Below are 20,726 nucleotides of genomic sequence, written 5' to 3' on the forward strand. Positions count from 1 at the left end.
CTCATACCAGACAGCATCCTATTGATTGCAAGGGTGTTAAAGTCCCTAGCTAGTCCAAACACACTACAATGCCATTAGTTCCTACTTACTGCTCAGCCTCTGAGTTCTCTCTTTGTTTCTAGAGTAGGGAGAGTTCCCTTTCTTTCTATCAGTTTTATATATATATATATATATGATAATTTGTCCAGTGTTTCTCAGTAGTAGTAGCTGAAAGGGAACTCTTCTGCATCAATTCAGAGGTTCTCGTTACACTTTTGAGATGTAATTTTATAATAATGAAAGGTGAAGTTCACAAGAAAGACATAAGATTTGGGAATCTGTATGTGTTGAATCACAGTGCATCAAAATGTACTAAGCAAAATTTGTTAGAAGCACAGTCATGGGGAGACTTTAACAAGCTACACTGAGACATTACCAAATCTAGAAAGTAAAAATTAAGCACAACACAAGGATCTGAATATTACTATAGACAAGGCAGGTTTAGTACACCTGTATCACACAGTAATCTAGAAGCAGTGAGTATACATTTTCTGATGCTCACTTCACGGGAAAGCCCTCAAGAATTTAAACAGCAGCTGGCAGAGTTGAATTGCTCACAGCTTGTTGCCAAGGGCATTTGCTGTACCTGCATCACAGAAGGTCATCTGTTCTGGATCCCTCGTGTGTCCAACTCAGAGGTGAACTCTGTGGGTGGGCCGCTGGAGTTGTCCTCTGAACCGTCTCCAGCTCTGCAGGTGCATCACAGAGGCACCCGGTTCAGCCGGAATCCAGAGACAGGGCCATATCCAACTTTGGCGATTTCTGTGCAGAGCACAGATCCTTGAAGCAGGACTTCTCTCCTTACCAGCATCCCACTCAACAAACCCACCTGCCCACTTACCCAGTAGCCATTACCCAGTAACTCCTACTGCCAATACCATGAGATTTGCTTTGAAAACTTTGCAGCTTATTATTGCTTGCAATTATGAAACATTGAGGAAAAAACCTGAAATGCCTATGAAAGGGGGGATGGATAAATGTGGCATATTCATATTATTGTGATGTGAATTTTACCATAATACCCTGCTATTCTAGTGTATTATGATATGAACCCTTACAATAGCCATTAGAAGGAATAGGGGACTTTCCTGGTGGCTTAGCGGTAAACAGTCCTCCCGTAGTGCAGGAGCCGCAGGAGATGCAGGTTCGACCCCTGTGTCGGGAAGATCCCCAGAGGAGGGCACGGCAACCACTCCCGTATTCCTGCCTGGAGAATCTCATGGACAGAGGAGCCTGGTGGGCTACAGTCCATGGGGTTGCAGAGTCAGACACGACTGAAGTGACTTAGCACTCATGCACACAGAAGGAATGGACTGTACCTATATATACCGTAATATATCCATGTATAAAATATCTTTGTGTAATGTCAACTCATGACATGTAATAAAAAAGAAAATGTGGCATAAAACATATATTCATTTACATGAATTTTGAAACACCATATGTATTATTTAAGGATTCACATATACATGTAAAATTACCACAGATGGTTGGGATGTACACTAAATCCATGATAGTTTCTTCCAGGGACTGGGCTGAAGAAATAGAACTTGGCTGGGGACAACCATTATCTGTTTTATTTAATTTATTTTATATAAACGCTACTGAGGCAAATATGATAAACTATTAATAACAATCAGTTCTGAGAGGAAAAATATATGTGTGCATATATGTTAGTCTTTTTGCATTTTTCTCTTTTTTTTACAACTTTATTGAGATGTAAATGTATATCAGTAAACTGCACATATTTAAAGAGTACAGTGTGATCAATTTTGACAGATGTATACACCCATGAAACCATTACCACATGATGAACATGAATATTTACCACCTCCAATGGTTTCTTCAAGCCCTTTTGAATCCATTTCTCTTTCCTGCCTTGAACTTGGGCAAACATTGATTTGCTTTCTGTCACTATATATTAGTTTGCTTTTTTCTAGAATTTTATATGAATGGAGTCCTACCACATGTGCTTTTCTTGGGGTTGGTTATTTTTGTTTTTTGGTCGCTAAGTCATGCCCAACTCTTTGCAGTCCCATGGACTGCAGCACGCCAGGCTTCCCTGTCCATCACCAACTCCTGGAGCTTACTCAAACTCATGTCCATTGAGTCGGTGATGCCATCCAACGATCTCATTCTCTGTCACCCCCATCTCCTCCTGCCCTCAATCTCCCCCAGCATCAGGGTCCTTTCCAATGAGTTGGCTCTTTGTATCAGGTGGCCAAAGTATTGGAGTTTCAGCTTCAGCATCAGTCCTTCCAATGAACACCCAGGACTGATCTCCTTTAGGATGGACTGGTTGGATCTCCTTGCAGTCCAAGGGACTCTCGAGAGTCTTCTCCAGCACCACAGTTCAAAAGCATTTTTGGCACTCAGCCATCTTTATGGTCAAGCTCTCGCATCCATACATGCCTCCTGGAAAAACCATAGCTTTGATTATATGGACCTTTGTCGGCAAAGTGATATCTCTGCTTTTTAAAACATTGTCTAATTTTGTCATAGCTTTTCTTCTAAGAAGCAAACATCTTTTAATTTCATGGCTGCAGTCACCATCTGCAAAAGGTATGGTTGCTTTCACTCATTTTCTTAAGAGAATAACAATTTCTCAAAATAAAAACTATTTAAAAATCTTTAAAAGCAATTTGAAAAACAATACGAAGCATATAATCTGTGATTGAGAAATAGAGGAGGGAGGGCCTCTGTGGAAGGGAGGTACCATTTGGGATACACTCCCATTTGGTAGAACAAGCATATCTACTCTATTGGGTTCAATAGTCTCCAAAATCTTTCCACATATAACCTGTATTTTGAAATTATCTGTCACTGCCTGAAATTGCACAGAAAAGAATCTTTTGAATATCTTAAGATACCCATTTAAAAACAGGGGCATCACTGAGAATTCATTCACAGCCATTGCTTTGATGAGTTGCCCGTCATTCTAACCCCCCTTGGACTTGGCTTTGCTGAGCGGGTGGGTGCTGGGTCACGGGTGGGGAGGGGGAGCTCAGGAGTACTGAAGCCTGGAGAGCGGGGGGTCGGGGGGACCTGAGTGAGGCAGCCCCCTGGGAGACTTGCGGCAGCACTAGGATCCTGAGCACTATCCTAGGATAGGAGACCGGGACAAGGATCCAGAGAGGGCCAGAAAAACAATGTGGGGTGGTATCCCAGGTTAAGAGTCACCCATTTCTTCCTCAATTTCCTCTGCTGAGAAATTGAGGAAGAAGTTCTCATTTCACCTTCCTGCATGTCTTAAGTTTCAGATCGGAGAATTCTTATTCTCTAAGTTCAACCTGATATCATTATTGCTCTGTGACCTAAAGTGGCTTTTGGTTTTTTTTGGCTGGACTGGGAGCCATTGTTTCTGTGGGGAAATGTGCCCAGTCTTCTTTTTTCTTTTTTAAATCAACCTTCTCCTCAAGGCTTCCTCTGCTCAGTGCCTGGGGTTTTATTTTTATTTATCTATTTAAAATTTTATTTATTTATTTTTGGCTGTGCAGGGTCTTCATTGTGGTGTGTGGGCTTCTGTCTGTGGTGACCTCTCTTGTGTCAGCACAGGCTTAGCTGCTTTGCTACATGTGGGATCTTCCCAGGCCAGGGATTGAACCCATGTCCCCTGCAATGGCAGGCTGATCCTTAACCTCTGGACCACCAGCGAAGTCATCCAAATTTCCAATAACTGATCTACAAAGAAAGTTTTGAAACATAACTTGTTATATGCCAGCCAGGAACTCCTTAGGTATATAAATCTTTGTACAATGAGCTATGTTGTAATGGAAATATTTTCACAGATATAATTCTTAATCTATAGCCAATATCAGTCATTAAAACATACTGTTCAGTCCTGGGGCCCATAAGAGTAGGATGTTATGGAGAAATTGGAAAGGAGCCAGGAGAGAGAAAGAAAATGATGGAAGGTTTTGAAAAATAGCCCTTCAGGGAAAAGTCTACATTAGTTCAGAGGAGAGAGGTGTGAGTAGACTGAATATCAGTCTTCAAAGTATAACAGGACGTTACATTATTGACACCTAGTCTGTCTCCTGTGTGTTCACAGAGGGAGATAAGAGAGAAAATGAGCGTCAGCTACAGCGGAAGGATGTAGGCTGGTCAGAGGTCCCTAGCCTCTGAAGGTCAGAATCCAGTCTCAAGTAACCACGCTTCTTTCTCACCAGGGAAGAAGTCCTTCTTGAGGTTTTTCAAGAGGTCTCTCTGCTCTGTGGCAGGCTAACATCTGTCCAGGTGGTTTGCACACAGTGCTATTTAGGAAACTGATGAACTCTGTCCACATACATAAAATGCTTCAAGGCTGCAGATTTAGGAAGGCAAGAGGGGAAGGCCAGACAAGGGAGATCCAAGCCTTCTGTCCGTCCGTCGCGTGACAAGGCTGCTGCGAACAGCAGGGCCCCCCTGGAGTGGAGTGTGTGGGGCGCAGGGCGGCCCTCCGCTCTCTGGGAGGCTGGGCCACCTCGCAGGGGCTGGAGGCTGTCCTTGTCATCACGGTGCTTCCAGGAGCTGCTCACAAACCAGAAAGGCCTCCAGAAGACAGCAACTGGGGACAGAACCTGGAAACTGGGTCACATGAGGAAAAGTTGAGGGAACCATGTGTATTGACCTGGAGAAGATACGCTGGAAACCAGGGAGGACGAGAAAGTTTCCAATACTTGAAGTGCTGTCGGGCGCAGGAGAGATCAGAACTGTGCCGTGTGCAGCCCCAGAGGGAAGAGCGGAGCCAGTGGGTACAGACGGCCGGGGCAGAGTGTCAGCTGGAAAGGAGGAAGCGTTTTATAATGAGAGATACTCCAAGAGGATGGAGGCGCCTAGTGACACAGGAGGTGTTTGTGCGCAGACTGGATGCATATCTCACAAGATCGTCGACAGAAGAATTTCTGGCTCTGTTTTTTTCTTTCCCCCTAATCAAGGGAAAGTTCTCAGAGAGTGAGCTGAGAGAGCAAGACATTTTTCGCCTGGTGCTCAGGATAGGTGGCCTTTGCTGTCTCAACCACTAGAGGGCGTCAGGACAGCAGCATTCCAGAGCCGTCATCCAGGCTCTGCAGGTAGCTACTGATACCAATCCGGTCCTGGCTCCTGCCTCCTTAATTCTGCCTTCTATGTCTCCTCCACGAATCTTTCCGGAATGCTTGCATCTGATTACATTCTTTAGTATCCAAGGAGGGGACTCTGTACGTCCTGAGGCACAATTACCTGTTGTTTGTATTTTAAAGCTAGGTTTATTAATTGTATAAATAGATTAAACAATATTCCTCTGAAAATTCGAATACTCTTTATACAACTAAAAAAAAATTAAAATTTATGAATGTAACCAATATAACATTTTCCAGGCATTTAAATGTTAATTTACAAGCTAACTGATTTTGTCTAAAATCCCAAGTATAGTATATCTGAATCTTTTAAATGCTCCAAATGCCTTTAAAAATAGAAACATATATATTGAATTATTGAAATGATTACAACACTATTATATTTATACTTACACTATTATAAAGTACTTGCATACTTTATTTCTCCTTTCTCACTATACTTACTCTTATGAGTATTCTCATACTCTCCTGAGGATAGAGTATCTTTAAAAATACATATTTCTGTACCTTTGTGGTGACATAGTAATTATGTCAAACTCAAAAGCAAAAAAAAAGGAAAAAATCAGGTAGCTCAGGTTGGAGATGCTGGATTTTGAAACTTCTTACAGACATTCAAAATCTTCCCACGTGCTTAAATTTCCAACACATCTAGTCAATTAAACTTAAAGGCGCAAGGTTATATTTTTGGTACCTACAAGTGGAGTGCTGCTATAACAAGTACCTAAAACAGTGCGATTGACTTGGAACTGCTTAGAGACTGGAAGAATTTTGAGGAACATGATAGAAAAAGCCTAAGTTGCCTTGAACAGACTGTTAGTAAGACTTCAAACCTGGAGGATGCTGCTGCTGAGTGCTCAAAAGGAAGTGAGAAATGTGGTATTGGAAACTGGAGGAAGGGGGTTGCTTGTTAGGGAGTAACAGAAAGCTAAGGAAAACTGTGTCCTGCGGTTCATGTGTGAAGCAGAACAGGTAAGTGATGAACTTGTTTATCCAGCTAAGGTTTCCAGGCAAAATACTGAAGGTGCCACCTGTTTTTTAGTTGTTGCATATAGTAAAATGCTGGAGGAGAAAGATTAAATGAGGGAAGAACTGTTCAACAAAAAGGAACTGGGACTTGATGATTTTGACAATCCTCAGTCTCTCCAAATGGCAAAAGATGTTTAAAGTGAGAAATAACTTTCTAGCACGTGGCATAGAGATAAACCCTGGCCTAAAAAAAAAAAAAAAAAAAAGCCAAGTGGTTATTGTACAAGTGGTTTTGTTAAAACCTTGGAAAGATCCAAGGATCAGAATTGTATTCGGTCCCATGACAGGCCTTCTCTAGAGATGAAGGGTGTGCCTCATACAACTTCTCAAATGATAAGGCCTGTCTAAGTTGTCCCTTAACCATCCCAGCATCTTCACCCTAGGTGAAGGAGTGCCTGTGTCAGAAAACTGAGGATTTGTGTGTAAGGGAAATTGACAGGAGACCCACAAAGTATTTAAGAATTTTTTTTTTTGCAAAAGCGCTGCCAAATTAAACTGAAAGGGACAGAAAGAGTAAAAACTGAAAGGAGGCAGTGAGGTCTCCAGAATTCTACTGGCAGGGAGCAGGATAATAAACATACTCAATTGCAAATGCTCTGCCTTTCATGAAAAACGTAACATGACTCAGAGGGTAGAAGCAGGAGCTACCGGGGATTATTCTCAGAACTTAGAATCTAATCAAGGAACTAGTAAGAATTTGCAAGGCTGAATTTCAAAATCTCTTTGGATTTTGGATTGGTAACTCCTTTCTACCTTTCATATATTCTCTCCCATTTAAAATAGAAAGTCAATTACTATTTTACCGTGCCTATCCCTCTGCTGTGTGTTGGATGCTTGGGAGTTAGACAGGTTGCCTAGTTTTGTAGTCTGAGCGTAACTATATTCAAAGAGACTCCTCCATACCTGGACTTGATTTAGATGATGAGATTCTGGACTTTGAACAGATGCTATAATGGGATGAGCTTTTTGGGGAAATTGGAAGGGGGTAAATGTCTTTTTCATGTGGTAGATACACAAATCACTGGGGAAGGTAGACTGTGCCAGGCCAACTCTAGGGTGGGCCTTACGTTCCACACCAACTGGCTTTAACCTTTGTGTGATCTCTTCCCCTTGAGTGTGAATAGGACCTGTGAAATGCTTCTAACTAGTGGAGCTTGGCAAAGGCAATGGGATATGTGTGATCATGTGCACACGATTATATTACATAAAATTGCATTTCATCTTGCTAGGAGACCTCTCCCCTGCTGTCTTTGAAGGAGTAAGCTGCCTTCTCCTGAGCTTCCATATGCACCAAGGAACTGAAGGCAGCCTCCAAGTGATGGTCAACAAGAAAATAAGGTCTTCAGTCTGACAAGCTGCAAGAAATGGAAATACTCCAGTAGTTCTGTGAGCTTGGGACAGGTCTGACTTCAGTCAGACCTTTGAAGTCTATAGACAGGTGAGCAGGGAGGGAAGGTCACAAGCAGGCTGGTGTCTCCGGAACATGAGGCAGAACCCCACAAAGACAGACTGAAGCTCAAATTTGTTCTTGTTGTCTTTGAACTTGTAGACAAGGGTGTCCTGCAGAAGCTGGAATCCTTCATCATGGAGCTGAACACCAGGAGTCAGGTCAGCTGAAAGGGAATCCAGAGAAGGGGAGCCATTGCAAGGCCAGCTGCTGCTTCACACCAGTGGGGTGAGTTGGCTCCAAAATTACTTATGCAGGTACTGAAATATAGCATCGTGTAAACTTACCTGATCTTAAATATTTCCAGCCTGTTAGCAGTGTGGGAGCAATTCTCTTCTACATTTCACCTTAAAATTACAAGTCTCGTTTGCACTTTCAAAAGTTGGTCACGGCTACCCCGTGAAGTGTTGTATTGTTGTATTACATTGTGTGCATCCATTTATCTGATAACAGAAATTTGGGTTTTCAGTTTTTGAATGTTATGAATAATGCTACTGTACGTGCGAGTCATGGTGTAGACATACGTTCTTACTTCTCTTGGGTAGATTCCTAGGAGTAGAATTGTTAGGTTGTGTGGTAGATGTATGTCCAACGTTTAAAGAAACTGTCAAACTGTTTTCCACTGTGGTTGAACTATTTCACATTCTTATCAACAATGTGTGAAGATTCCAGTTCTTCCACAGCCTCACAAACATTTGGCGTTGTCTCTGTTTTACATCTTCACTGTTTCAGTAAGTAGATAGTAGAATCTCATTGTAGTTTTCATTTGCATTTCCCTATGGGCATCTTTCCACAGCCTGTTAGACGTCTGTGCACCACCTTTAGTGAAGTATCCAGTTGCCCCCAGGTGTAACTCACTCATTTGTTGACTTTTCTCCCTTCCCCATTTCCCTCACTTCTGTTTCCTAAGATAACTCCTCCCACCAAATTATCTGCACAAGACTTATCTCAGGGTGTGTTTTCAGAGCAACCTAAGGCAGGCATCGTATCTGGTCCCTTGACAAATTGAGCTCTGTCCATGGAATAGCCATCGGGAGAGTTAGGGGCTAGCAATGACGTGATATAAAAACAATGAAAATAGCTGAGGAAACTGGAGAAGAGAAAACTTACAGAAATAATGATAGCCATTTTAAAATACCTGGAAAACATTCATGTAGAAGAGGGTCAGGGGAGACAGGAGCATTAATTCGAGGTAATATATCAGATGTTATGCAGTGTGCCGAGGCCTGTATATCTTATTCCACTTTAAAGCAATCCAGGGAGGCAGTTACTATCTTTATCTTTCAGATGAGTAAACTTCGGTACAGAGAGTTGAAGGAATTTTCTTAAGGCCCATAGTTAACAAGTATTTTAACTAAAATTCAAAGCCACACCTACTTTGCCCCAGCTTGCGTCTTCTTGGTGTCCTGTTGCCTATTGCATTCATGGGTGAGACTGGGACCAACAGGCAGACATTCTGAGTCTGCACAATTGTCTTTATATGAATGCAGGGCTTGACAGAGATTGTTTAGATGTCCGCCGATGCTATTTTCTCTTTCTGGATGGAGGAACATTTCATGTTCCAGCTTCCTGTGCAATTAGATTGGGGCCATGTGCCAGAGTTCTGGCAAATGGGGATGTGCAGATGTGAGGCACCTGATATTTTCTTTCTCTCCCACTTTCTTTTTTGCCTCTTGGCCAGCTGGAAGCGGAGAAGCCAGTAGAGGACCCTGGGAAGGTCCTGGGAGAAGGCAGAGCCACCAGAGAGAAGGTGCGGGGGGTGGAATAGAGAGATCACCTGGCGTGTTCACCACACTGGGCTGGGACATGAGCAACAGATGAACATACATTTGATTAAGCTGCTGAGATTTAGGAATTGTTATACAACTGACATTCCCTAAGAAACCCTGAACTTCCTGTCTCAGAAAGCATGCAAGCAGGGATCAAATGTTCAGTTGCCAAGGCTGTTGTAAAAGAGATTTCTGGGACAATGGACCAGATGACCTATAAAAATGATAGTTAATGTTTATTGAGCTATTATGGATCAGGCTTGTATGTGCATTCTTTCATTTAAAGTCTACAGTATAGTTTATCACGCTCATTTTATGCATGAGGAAAGCAAGGCACAGAGAGGTTAGGTTACTTGCCCAAGGTCGCACAGCAGGTAAGAGGTAGAACCAGACACCTTTCTTACCGCTTCCAGGTACCTCACTGTCAATCACTACTCCCATTCATCTCTAAAGCTGAAGTTATCATTTAAAGGCTTGGAGACTAGCTCAGTTTTGTCCATGCAGGAATTTTTTTCTTTGATTTTCTTTTAAGACTTCAGACTGTATGTGACAATAAAAAGATTTCACACAGAAATTCTGTTTTCCAGGGCCTCTTGAAAGTCAGAAGATCTGACAAAACTGGCTTGCAGGCCATGACGGCAATAGGCAGGTGGGGCTGAGGACAGTTTATTCCCCTTTAGGTGGGGAATACACTTGTCTCCTCACTTAGGTTATTATCAAGCTCCAGGAGCTTTTGGTTTAGTGAACCCTGGAAGGTCCCATCTAAAGCTACATTCTCCCCAATCACAGGAACTCAGCAAGTGTCCACAATGAAGGAATAAAAGCAGAACCCAGATTCTCTCAGCCGCTCCTCTCCTTCCAGCTCTCTCTCCTGTATTGGGAATCAGTGACTCTGAGTCCCTCAGTGGTAACACAGAAGACTAATAACTTCCCTCTGGTTCCAAGCAGCCAGGACCCAGGTGAAGGCACCAGCAAGGGCTGTGCCTGACGTGGGCTCATGTTGACATCTTCTCCCAACTGAAAATGCTCACTTCTTTGTAACTAGTGTTTGCTCTGAAGAACCAGCCAGAGCTGGGGCTCAATGGCCAGGCAGGTTGTCTGGTTCTGTCTTAGATTAGGTTGTGCACAATGGACCCTTTGTACAGTCTGTAGAGCGTGGCGTGGAGAGGCAGGCATGCTTGCTCACAGCTTCGGAGACTCTCTCATAACAGTGCTCAGGATGGACAGGCACGATTTAATCCTCCTGGTGCAGAGCAGCCGCAGACTGCTAGACTTCTGTGTGGCTCCCTAAGCCTTGCTTAGTTTTTCTCCCAGGCCGTTAGCCAAGCTCATTTGGAGGAGTGCGGGGCTGGGGCACGGCCGGATCAGCAGCCCTGACGCACACAGCATAAGCTCCAGACTGGCTGATCGCCTTAGCGGGGCCCAGGCCCGCCGCTCCCCACCGCCACCCTGTCCTCCCAGCCCACACCTGGGACGGTGCTGCCCGTCCCCGGAGGGCTGGTGACCTGGCATCAGGGAGGAGAAGCGTAACACAAGGGCTCTTGCTGGAGGAAACCTCCTGCTTGTTGGCCTGGAGGTAGAAGGGGGTTTCCCCGTAGGCTCGGACTTCTGAGGCCCCTATTGTGTAGCAAAGTGGATTGCTTAAGGCAGCTGTTCTGGATCTGAGGTCACCCCCCACCCCCAAGGGGGCATTTGCTAAGCCTGGACGCACTTTTGCTGTTAGTGCATTCCCCCCACGTTTCCATGGGGGCAGGGAGTGCTACTGTCTTCTCACAGACACATCTCACAGTGCACAGGAGAGCCCCACCACAAAGAATTCCCCATCCCCAAATGTCCAAAGTGCCGGGGCTGAGAAAGCTTGCCTCAAAGCCTGAGAGCTTTTATTCCTTTTTTTAAGCTTCACAATTATAAAAAGCAATTTATTGCTTTGCAATCAGAAAAAATAAGTTATTTTAAATATAGATGAATATGTTGGACTTCCCAAGTATCACCTTCTTCCACTATTTATAATAGTGTTGGCATATAGAAGATACTCAATACCTATGTGTGCAATGAATGAATGATTGCTTTACTAGTATCCTTTAAATTGTTTATAAGTGGTTACTTCTTTCACTGAAGCAATATACTCTTTTAGGAAAAGGGAGGGAGGTAGGTATTGGACTGCTTGTTCATTCATTCATTCATTTTCTGCTTCTGGCTTTTGCATATGGGCCCCTGACCCCCACGGCATGTTTTTAAGTAAAATGTTGTCAGTTTACTAATAAGGCTGGCCTCTCTCTTTCGTCAATCCTAGCACTGTTATTTGGGTGGATTTGATTTCATGAACTTCTGGTCCATTGTAGGAGAACCAGATTTGGTATTGATATGGATTATAGCTGTAATGCTGTGTTTTTTGTTTTTTTAACCAAGAAAGAAACATTTTATAATTGAAAAATTGAATTGTTACTTGTAATCCCTGAGTCAAAAAATCTCAAATTTAAGGATTTTATATATTGGTCAAAATGAGAGGCCAGGTGGAAGCTGGATTTACCTCTGGCACTCCTTGGCACCCACCAAAATCGCTGATGGCTATGCAGCTCTGAGGACTTTGCTTCTCCCGCACGGCTGATGGTTTCTTTATGCCGTCGTCACCACCAGAAGCTCTATCAGATACCGTGTACTTGTCTTACTGTCTGCTTCCTCTTCCAGGTGTGAGTCCTCTGAGAGCAAGGACCTTCTTGCTTATTCACTGCTCTGCCTCGAATGGCCCCTGGCACCTTGGGGGCATGTCATGAGTGTTCGTTGAATGAATAAGTGGCAGAGCAGAGGGGCCCAGAGACTGAATGGCCTCCCTAAGGTTGCACTGAGCCCAGTCGGGAGACTCAGCCATATAACCAGGTCCAGGCCCTCTCCTTTGGCTTGCCCCAGCTCCCCCAGCAAATACCCGGTGGGGGAGAGATGCTAGGCAAGCTCCTCTAACACGGCAGAGTTGCCCGCAGAGTCTTAGGGGCACAGGGGTGTGGGATGGCATCCTCATCTCCTACCTTGGAGGGGCCCCTGGAGGGGGATCTTAGGACATGACACTTGGGGTGACCTACGTGCTTGGCCTGGGCCCGAGGAATTTCTTCAGACGCAGGACCTTCAGCCTAAAACGGGGAAGGTCCCAGTTAAGCTGGGGTGCGTGGCCAGCCTGTGTGACAACGACATGCAGGAAAGCCTGTGGTGCCCTGCAGTGGCTGCTACCTCCAGGAAATGCTTTTCAGGGTCAGGGGGTCGTGGACTCAGAGGTCGAAGGAAGAGACCCTAGTGACCACTGACTCCAGAAGTTGCAGACTCGTCAGTTGGCCCGAAAGCGTGAGAAATGGGGATGATTGCAAACTGGGAAATATCTGCCCTTTGTGAAAGGAGGTGGCGGCACGCAACTTGAGGGGAATGTTGACCTGTGGGAATGAGAGCCCATCGAGCCAGCTGGGCTTATTTTTTAAAGAAAACCCTGAAATGTGTGTTGGTGTGTGTGAGAGGTAAAGAAATACACTGATTTTTAAACACTGGAGATTGCTTTAATTGAAGTGTGAATGTGAGGCAGTGTAACAGAGTGTAACTGCAGGCCAGGTCCAGCTCAGAGGCTGCTGACTGGGGGCTGCTGATAGCTTGCTGTTTCAGTCTACATAGGGGGAAACTGAGGCACAGAGTATAATGAATGGACAGCCAGGAGTGTAGGATCCGGGCCCTGAGCAGAGAACTTCATTTTAAAGGATCACTTTCTAGAAACCCTCCTACACGGTCAGTGGGAATGTACACGGGTGCCACCAGTATGGAAAACAGTGTGGAGAGTCCTGAAAAAATGAAAAATAGAGTTCCCACATGACCCAGCATCCCTGGGCATATATCTGGTCAGAGTGCTAACTCAAAAAGATACGGGCAGCCTTATGTTCATAGCAGCACTGTTCACCATAGCCAACACATAGAAGCAACAGAATGTGTATTGATAGATGGATAGGTAAGGAAGATGCGGTCTGTATATACAAGGGAATACTATTCATCCATAAGAAAGGCTGAAATAATGCCGTTTGCAGCAACATGGATGAACTTAGAGATTATCGTAATAACTGAAGTCAGTCAAACAGAGAAAGATATCCTATGATATCACTTATATGTGCAATCTAAACTGTGACACAGGTGAACTTATTTCTGAAACAGAAACATACTCACAGACACAGAGGACAGATTCAGGGTTGCCAAGGCAGTGGAAGGTGGGCGCGGTGACAGGACTCTGGGGAAGGGATGGAGTAGGAGTTTGGGACCAACAGATTCAAACTACTATATACAGGCTGGATAACAGCAAGGCCCTCCTGGATAGCACAGAGAACTATATTCAATATCCTATGATAAACCATGATGGAAAAGAACATAGAAAAGAATGTGTGTGTATACATATATATATATATGTATATATGAATCTTTGCTATACAGAAGTTCACACAGCATTGTAAATCACCTATGCTTTAATTAAAAAACCATTTTCTATAAAGATTAGTTAATTTTGCAAGAGAGGAGGGATATTGTAAAGAAAAAATTAATTGAGCACCTACTAGGTTTCAGACAATTGGTGATTTCACTGTATAAAGGCACACTCAGCTTTTACAACCCTTTGAGCAAGTTACTTAATCTCTCTGTGCCTATTTCCTTGTGTAAAGTGCAAATAATAGTAGGCAAGTCCTGAAGTTTTGGTACAGATGAAAGACTCATGTGAGATGTTTGAAACCGATAGCCTATGTTGGCTCTCAGTGCTGTTGAGGTTGGTGTTATCCTCATCCTTATTGTACATGTGAAGAAATTGATTTCTGAGAGGTTATTTAAGTTGCCCATGATTGTCCAGCAATAAATTAGAACCAAGAATTGGACCCTGATTGTCTGGATCCAATTATAATTACATTGTCTGACTATAATTTCTCTACTTCCCTAGTTGTACAACTAGGCTGGTGTTATAAATTCAAGATAAGAAAAACAAAAACAGCCCATTTTTCTCCTTGGTAATCATTGTACAGACAGTCAAGGTCGAAAGTTAAGTTCTGTGGTGTTTCCCTACACTTACAGCTGAGTATCATCTGTGATGATAGAAGAGAAAACGTTACACAGATATTAAAAATGGTGGATAATAAAATAATTTCTCCTTGGGCATTCATTATGCAATTTGGGGGCAGCTAATTTATCTTCCTAATTATGTTTTACTTAAGCTGATTTTAAAATTAGTCTGTTTACCCTGGGCTCATACTGATTAACAGCAGGGAGAGATGGGCTAGGAACATCTTGGGTGGTAGAGGAAGGATATCTGGAGAATTGGATAAACTTCCTGGATAATTTTCATGGAGCTATGGGTAGGTAAAAGGCTGATGTGTTGATGGTGCTCTGACTATAGATAATCATCGGGATTTGTTGTCGGAGTATTGAAATATAAGGCTGTGACTCAGAGTCGCAGCCTGAGAGTTGAATGGACTCAGAGTTGAATGGACCCCGAGGTCCTCCTTGCTTAGTCTTTAGTGCTGAGAGTTCAGACAGTCAACATAGGTAAATCAAGCAAGGAGATGGAAAAGGAGGGCTAGCTGGAGGTAACTCCAGGAACTTCCTTGCAACAGGTGTCCAACAAAGATACAGGGCCTATTATGTTCTGTGACTTATGCCAGGAGCGCAGACTGCCACGATGAATAAGGCCATTGTCTCACGCTGTGGAATTCCACAGGCTATTCAAGAAAACAGACTTGTAAACACACACCACAGCCCAGTGGGATCCGGGTTATAAAGAAGATAGGGTCAGAGTGGAGCAGAGAAGAGACAGTGACAGTCTGCCTCCTCAGGAAGAGGAACCTTCCATCTCTCTCACTTCCGCTCCCTGTGTGTTGGCGGCGGGAGCAGGAACCTCTGCAGGCTCCGCGTCCGCTGACTTCCGGCAGTCCAGCCAATGGGAGGCCAGGGTGCCAGGGAAGGGTGCAGAGAGAACCAAGTCAGGGTGTTTCTCCTCCTTTTTCCACAGCGTGTGAGCCTCTACCGTGACTCCACCTCCTGCTGGACAGGCCCACCAGGGTATAGCTTCCTCAAGGGGCTCACGGCCCCTGGGCCCTGGTTACCTCCTCCCGTTGTCCCTCCAGCTCAGAAACGGTGGCGGCTTCTTGCGTATGGTGAGCTCACTGCTACCCAGTTGGTGACTCGGGGTTTTCCATCACCTGCTTCGAAACCAATCCCCTGCACGTAATTCACGCCATGTGAATGCAGAGAGTCATTTCTGTATTTCAAGGTGGGCTCTAGTGGATGTAGAGAGCTGCCAGGGGAGCTGATGCTCGAACTGGCTTTGAAAGGGGAAGAAGAAATTTGCTAGGTAAAGATCCAGAATGTCCTAGATACAGTAGGAAATGGAAACCCTTGTCCGTGGAGATCCAGGAGGGACAGGCCACCCTCTCGGCGGGGGGGAGCCACTGAAGATCTTCAGAAAGAGCTTAAAGTATGTAGGTATTTTAGAAAGCTCTCCTGACTAATTCTGCTTAGTACAGGTTGCTAAAGAAAATAGCAGGGTGGGCATGCAGCCTGTTTAGAGGCAAACAATTCAGACCAGAAGCCCTTGAGGCTTGAATTATGAGTGTGATAGCTAGAGATGGGGAGGAAAGGACACACCCTAGATGTGAAGTGAAGAGAAAGTTGCGGACACGACACAAAGTCGTGTTCGACTCTCTGCACCCTAGATATTACACTCTTAATTAACTCCAAGAAAAGAAACTTCTTATTTTCCTGGCACATAATAGGTGCTCAATAAATATTTGTTGAATGAATTAATACTCCAATAACATCTTTCTCCATTTGGATGTTATGAAGGATGCTCATATAAACAATGAGGACCAGTTATTGTGTGGACACATTTTCATTCCTTTTGGTTATATACCTAGGAGTGAAGTTTCTGGGTCATATGGTAATTCTGTGTTTAACTGTTTGAGGAACTGCCAGACTGTTTTCCAAAGTGGCTACACCATTTTACATTCCCACCAGTAGTGTATGGATTCTGATTCCTCTGTGTCCTCACCAACATTTGATATTATCTGAATTTTTTTGTTATAATCACTTGAGGGATAGGAAGTAGTAAGTCACTGTGATTTTGATTTGCATGGCCCTATGATTAATGATAGTGAGTCTCTTTCTGTGGGCTTATTGGCCATTTATATGTGTCTTTGGAGAAATGTCTATTCAGGTCCTTTGCCGATTTTAAAAACCTCAGTTGCGCCCTTCCTTCCCCACATTTCTTTCCTTCCACCAGAACCCGAGGTGCTGTGATGACACTGGGTTGGCAGGGCAGGGATGGAGGTGCAGACGTAGAGAATGGACCTGTGGACACAGCGGGGGAAGGAGAGAGTGGAGTGACTGAGAGTCGCACTGACGTCTACACACCACCAAGTGTAGCATCGGGAGCTGGTGGGCAGCTGCCGTATCACACAGGGCACTCAGCCCCTGCTCTGCGAGGACCTCGAGGGCAAGATGATGGGGGTGGGAGGGGAGGGAGCGGAGGGAGGGAGGGGACAGATGTATACTTATGGCCGATTCCTGCGGTTGTATGTCAGAAACTAACACACCATTGTAAAGCAGTTCTCCTCCAATTAAAAATAAATTGAAAAAATATTGGGTTGGCCCAAAGGTTCATTCGGGTTTTTCTGTAAGATGTCATGGAAAAACCCGGACGAACCTTTTGGCCAAGCCAATATTTGACCTGTCCTGTGGAGCCTGTTACAGCAGAAGGCAGAGTCTCTAGATCTGTGCTTGCTCTGTGGAGGACAGCTTGGGGTTCACAGCACTCTAGACCAGCTCTCTTTCTATTTACTGAATGTCCTTCCCCATTAGGATCTTTCAATTAGCAGGTGTTTACTAAGCACTGACACTCGAATAGGTGGTGTTTACCCAGCACTTACCAGGCTCAACACTTGCCATGCATTTGTCTCAGCCCTCGTTACAGCCCAGGGGGGTGGTGGCCCTTTTGTCCTCATTTTATCAGTAAAGAAGACACACAGGGGCTGAGCGAGCTGCGCAGTCACGCAGCTAGTAAGTGACAGAGCTGGAATTTGTACCCGGGTATGTGACTCTGCAGCCCCGGGTCTGAGCCACTAGGCAGTGCTGCCTAGCGCTGTGTGCGGTGTTATTTTCTTTATATTCTTTGGGGATGTAAAGAAAGCTGGCGGGAGGAAGATGTGAATACCCAGAGAGTCAACTTTGAGGCTAAAAATATAAAGTAATTCAAGGCAACAAAAGGAAATCTGCCATAAGCCAGAATGTGATTATCATCTGGTAGGGATAATGAGAGGGGTCATCCCAGACTAGGGGAATCAAGGGAGGAGGCTTAAGGAGGAAGCTAGGATTTGACCTAGGGTGGTCCTCTAGCTCTGAGATTCTGTGACTGGAGCCTGGAATGAATGGCCAATGGGTGGAATCACCTTTACTAACGTCTCTGCTGGACAGCCATAGCAGACTCATTTCATATGTGTTCCTATTTTTAGGTTGACATAGGCCTTTTCTGGGACTGCAGCTTTTCCTTTAGGAGTTTCCTATGTTTTATTTCACACATCACCTGTGATCACAGCAGCAAAGGCAGATCCCGCTACAGCTGAGAAGGAGGCACCATCCCTCCCAGTCCATCCTCAGGATGATGGAAAGGCAAGCATCACCTGAGACTTGAGCTGACTCCGCGATGGCTTGGTCATTCCGTAACTTAGGAAAGTGGCCCCAGCAGGAGGAAACTGAGTGTCTGAGAAGGAGGCAAGAGAAAGCTTGCTTGTCCCCTGAAGTAAAATCTGTTAGGTTTTAGTCTGCTTTTCTTTTTCTTGGGGAAGTCCTTACCTACTTCATTTGGTCTAAGTGGGACTCAATCATATGTACTGTGTCCTCTACCACAGAGGGGAGGATATAACCTAGCTGGTCAGTCAGACGCCTCAGCTGGCCGCCTGGCTGGCGACAGGGATGCCTCTTGTTCTCCAGTCATCACGAATCTGCATGCCCACCTGTAGTCCTTGTGTCAAGACATCTTGTAGCAAAAGGACCTTGGTTATACACTGACAGCTTTTCTTCTGGGAAGAAGAGATCTGAAAATGTCTTTTTCTCCCAGCCCTCACCAAACCTAAGTAATTTTAAAAAGTCAGTTTGAGAAAGATAAATTATATATTTTTTCTAATTTATATTTCTTTGATTTAGAAAAGATTTCTTTTTTGGTCATTTTTTTTTTCCACTTTTTTCCCTTTGGCTGCACTGTGCAGCATGCAGGATCTTAGTTCCCTGACCAGGGATCAAACCCATGCCCCCTGCAATGGAAGCTCAAGTCTTAACCACTGGACCACCAGGGAAGTCTCTTTCCCCACTCCCCCCGATTTTTTTTAATTGAAGTATAGTTGATTTACAATATCATGTAAGTTTCAGGTGTATAGCACAATGATCTGTTATATACATATGTACACACACACACACACACACACACTTTTATGTATATATACTTTTTCAGATTCTTTTTCCTGATAGGTTATAACATAATATTGAGCACAGTTCCCTCTGCCATATAGTAGGTCCTTGTTGGTTATGTATTTTATACACAGTAGCATGTGTATGTTAAGTCCAGCCTCCTAAATTATCCTCCCCACCCCCCTTTTGCCTTTGGTAACCATAAGTGTGTTTTTTGTGTCTGTGAGTCTCTTTCTGTTTTGGAAATAACAAAACATTCGTGTCATTTTTTTTTTTAGCTTCTACACATAAATGTATCATTTGACACTTGTCTTTCTCCATCTGACTTGCTTCACTTAGTCTGATAATCACATCCATGTTGCGCATATGGCACGATTTCATTGTTTGATGGCTGAGTAACATTCCCGCATGTGTGCGTGTGATCACATCTCACGTTACCCATTCATCTGCCAGTGGACACCCAGGTTGCTCCCATGTCTTATCTTGGCTACTGTAATAGAGCTGCTGTGGACGTTGGGGTACATGTGTCTCTTCAAATTAGAGTTTCTGTTTTATATTTCTGTGATTTATAAAGCATTGGCATCATTTTCATGTTTACTGGCCGTTTACATTCCTTCTTTTACAAGTCTTTAGGATGCTCTTCCAATTTTCCATTGGTAAGTTCATTTTTTTCTTACTGATTGGTAAAAGTTCTTTGTATATTAGGATCTCACAAATTTGTCTGCCTTAGACATGGCAGATATTCTCACAGTCTGTTATTTTCTTTGATGCTTATGATGAAACTTTTTCAATGTAATCGTGATGTAATTTATATACAGTAAAATGCATCCACTTTAAGTGTACAACTCAGTAAGCTGTGATAAATATATATACCCTTGTAGCCATGACCACAGTCAAGATATAGAACATTTCTGTCACCCCCCAGAATTCCCTTGTGCGGATGTGATTTCCATCATTTTGGATTAGTATTTCCTATTCTAGAACTTCACATACATGGAATCATACAGTATATACCTTTCTTCACAGAGCATAGTGTTTTTGAGATTCATGATGTTGTGTTCTCAAAGTAAATAACTGAAAATATGAAAAGCAAGTAATAGATTGTGAGAAAATATTTAATATGTGTATCTGACAAACGACTGGTATCACGGATGCTTTTAACATACAAATTTTTTTTTTTAGTTTTTACAAAGTAAAATATATCAGTCTTTCTTAATTCTGATGCCTTTGGTGTCATTCTTAGGACAATGCTATTTTCCCCCAAATTATACAAATATTCATCTATAATTCATTTATAGTTTTGGCATTTTTATTAAATCTAAATTGAAAGCATTAAAATCTTTAATCTACCTAAATTACTTTTAAAAAATGTTAGCAAATTATGCCAGTACCCTTTGTTGATATTTCATTCTCTCCTTCCTGATTTAAAATGCTTTGTTTTCTAAATATTAAAATAGTTTAGACACTTCAGTCAATTCTGATCCTTTTATTCTGTTTTTCAGCCTTGGGAACAGCTGAAAACTCTTAGCAGTGCTAATCTTTTTCTGTTTCTTTTTAACCTATGAATACTGTCTCCTTTCTTTCTCTCCCCCATGACCCCCTTTCTTTTCTCTCTTTTTCATCCTTTTCCCCAATGATATGTCAAATTATAATTAAGCTATCCACTTTTCCCCACCAAATCATCTTGATGTTATTTTGGGTTTAGTGAAAACTTGCTTTCTTTTCTCCCTCCCAATTTTATTGAGGAATAATTGGCACACATAATTGTATATGTTTCGAGTGTACAATGTGATGATTTGATATATATCGATATTGTGGAATGATCACTAAGACTTAGATAATTAACACGTTTATCACCTGTGAGGATATTCTTGATTTTAATATGGAGAT

The 20,726-nt window shown here is 43.4% G+C and overlaps 1 protein-coding gene across 1 annotated transcript in view; it reads left to right on the forward strand.

Annotated features, from left to right (window-relative positions):
- The window catches only part of PDE8B (phosphodiesterase 8B), a 328,820-nt gene that overhangs the window by 34,187 nt on the left and 273,907 nt on the right, over window positions 1-20,726 (forward strand). The window contains exons 2-3 of the mRNA XM_043470718.1: window positions 7,391-7,599; window positions 7,711-7,836. The gene's annotated coding sequence lies outside the window, so the exon portion shown is untranslated. The remainder of the gene's footprint in view (window positions 1-7,390; window positions 7,600-7,710; window positions 7,837-20,726) is intronic.

This window comes from Cervus canadensis, chromosome 6 (genome assembly GCF_019320065.1).
Source record: "Cervus canadensis isolate Bull #8, Minnesota chromosome 6, ASM1932006v1, whole genome shotgun sequence".
Taxonomy (NCBI): domain Eukaryota; kingdom Metazoa; phylum Chordata; class Mammalia; order Artiodactyla; family Cervidae; genus Cervus; species Cervus canadensis.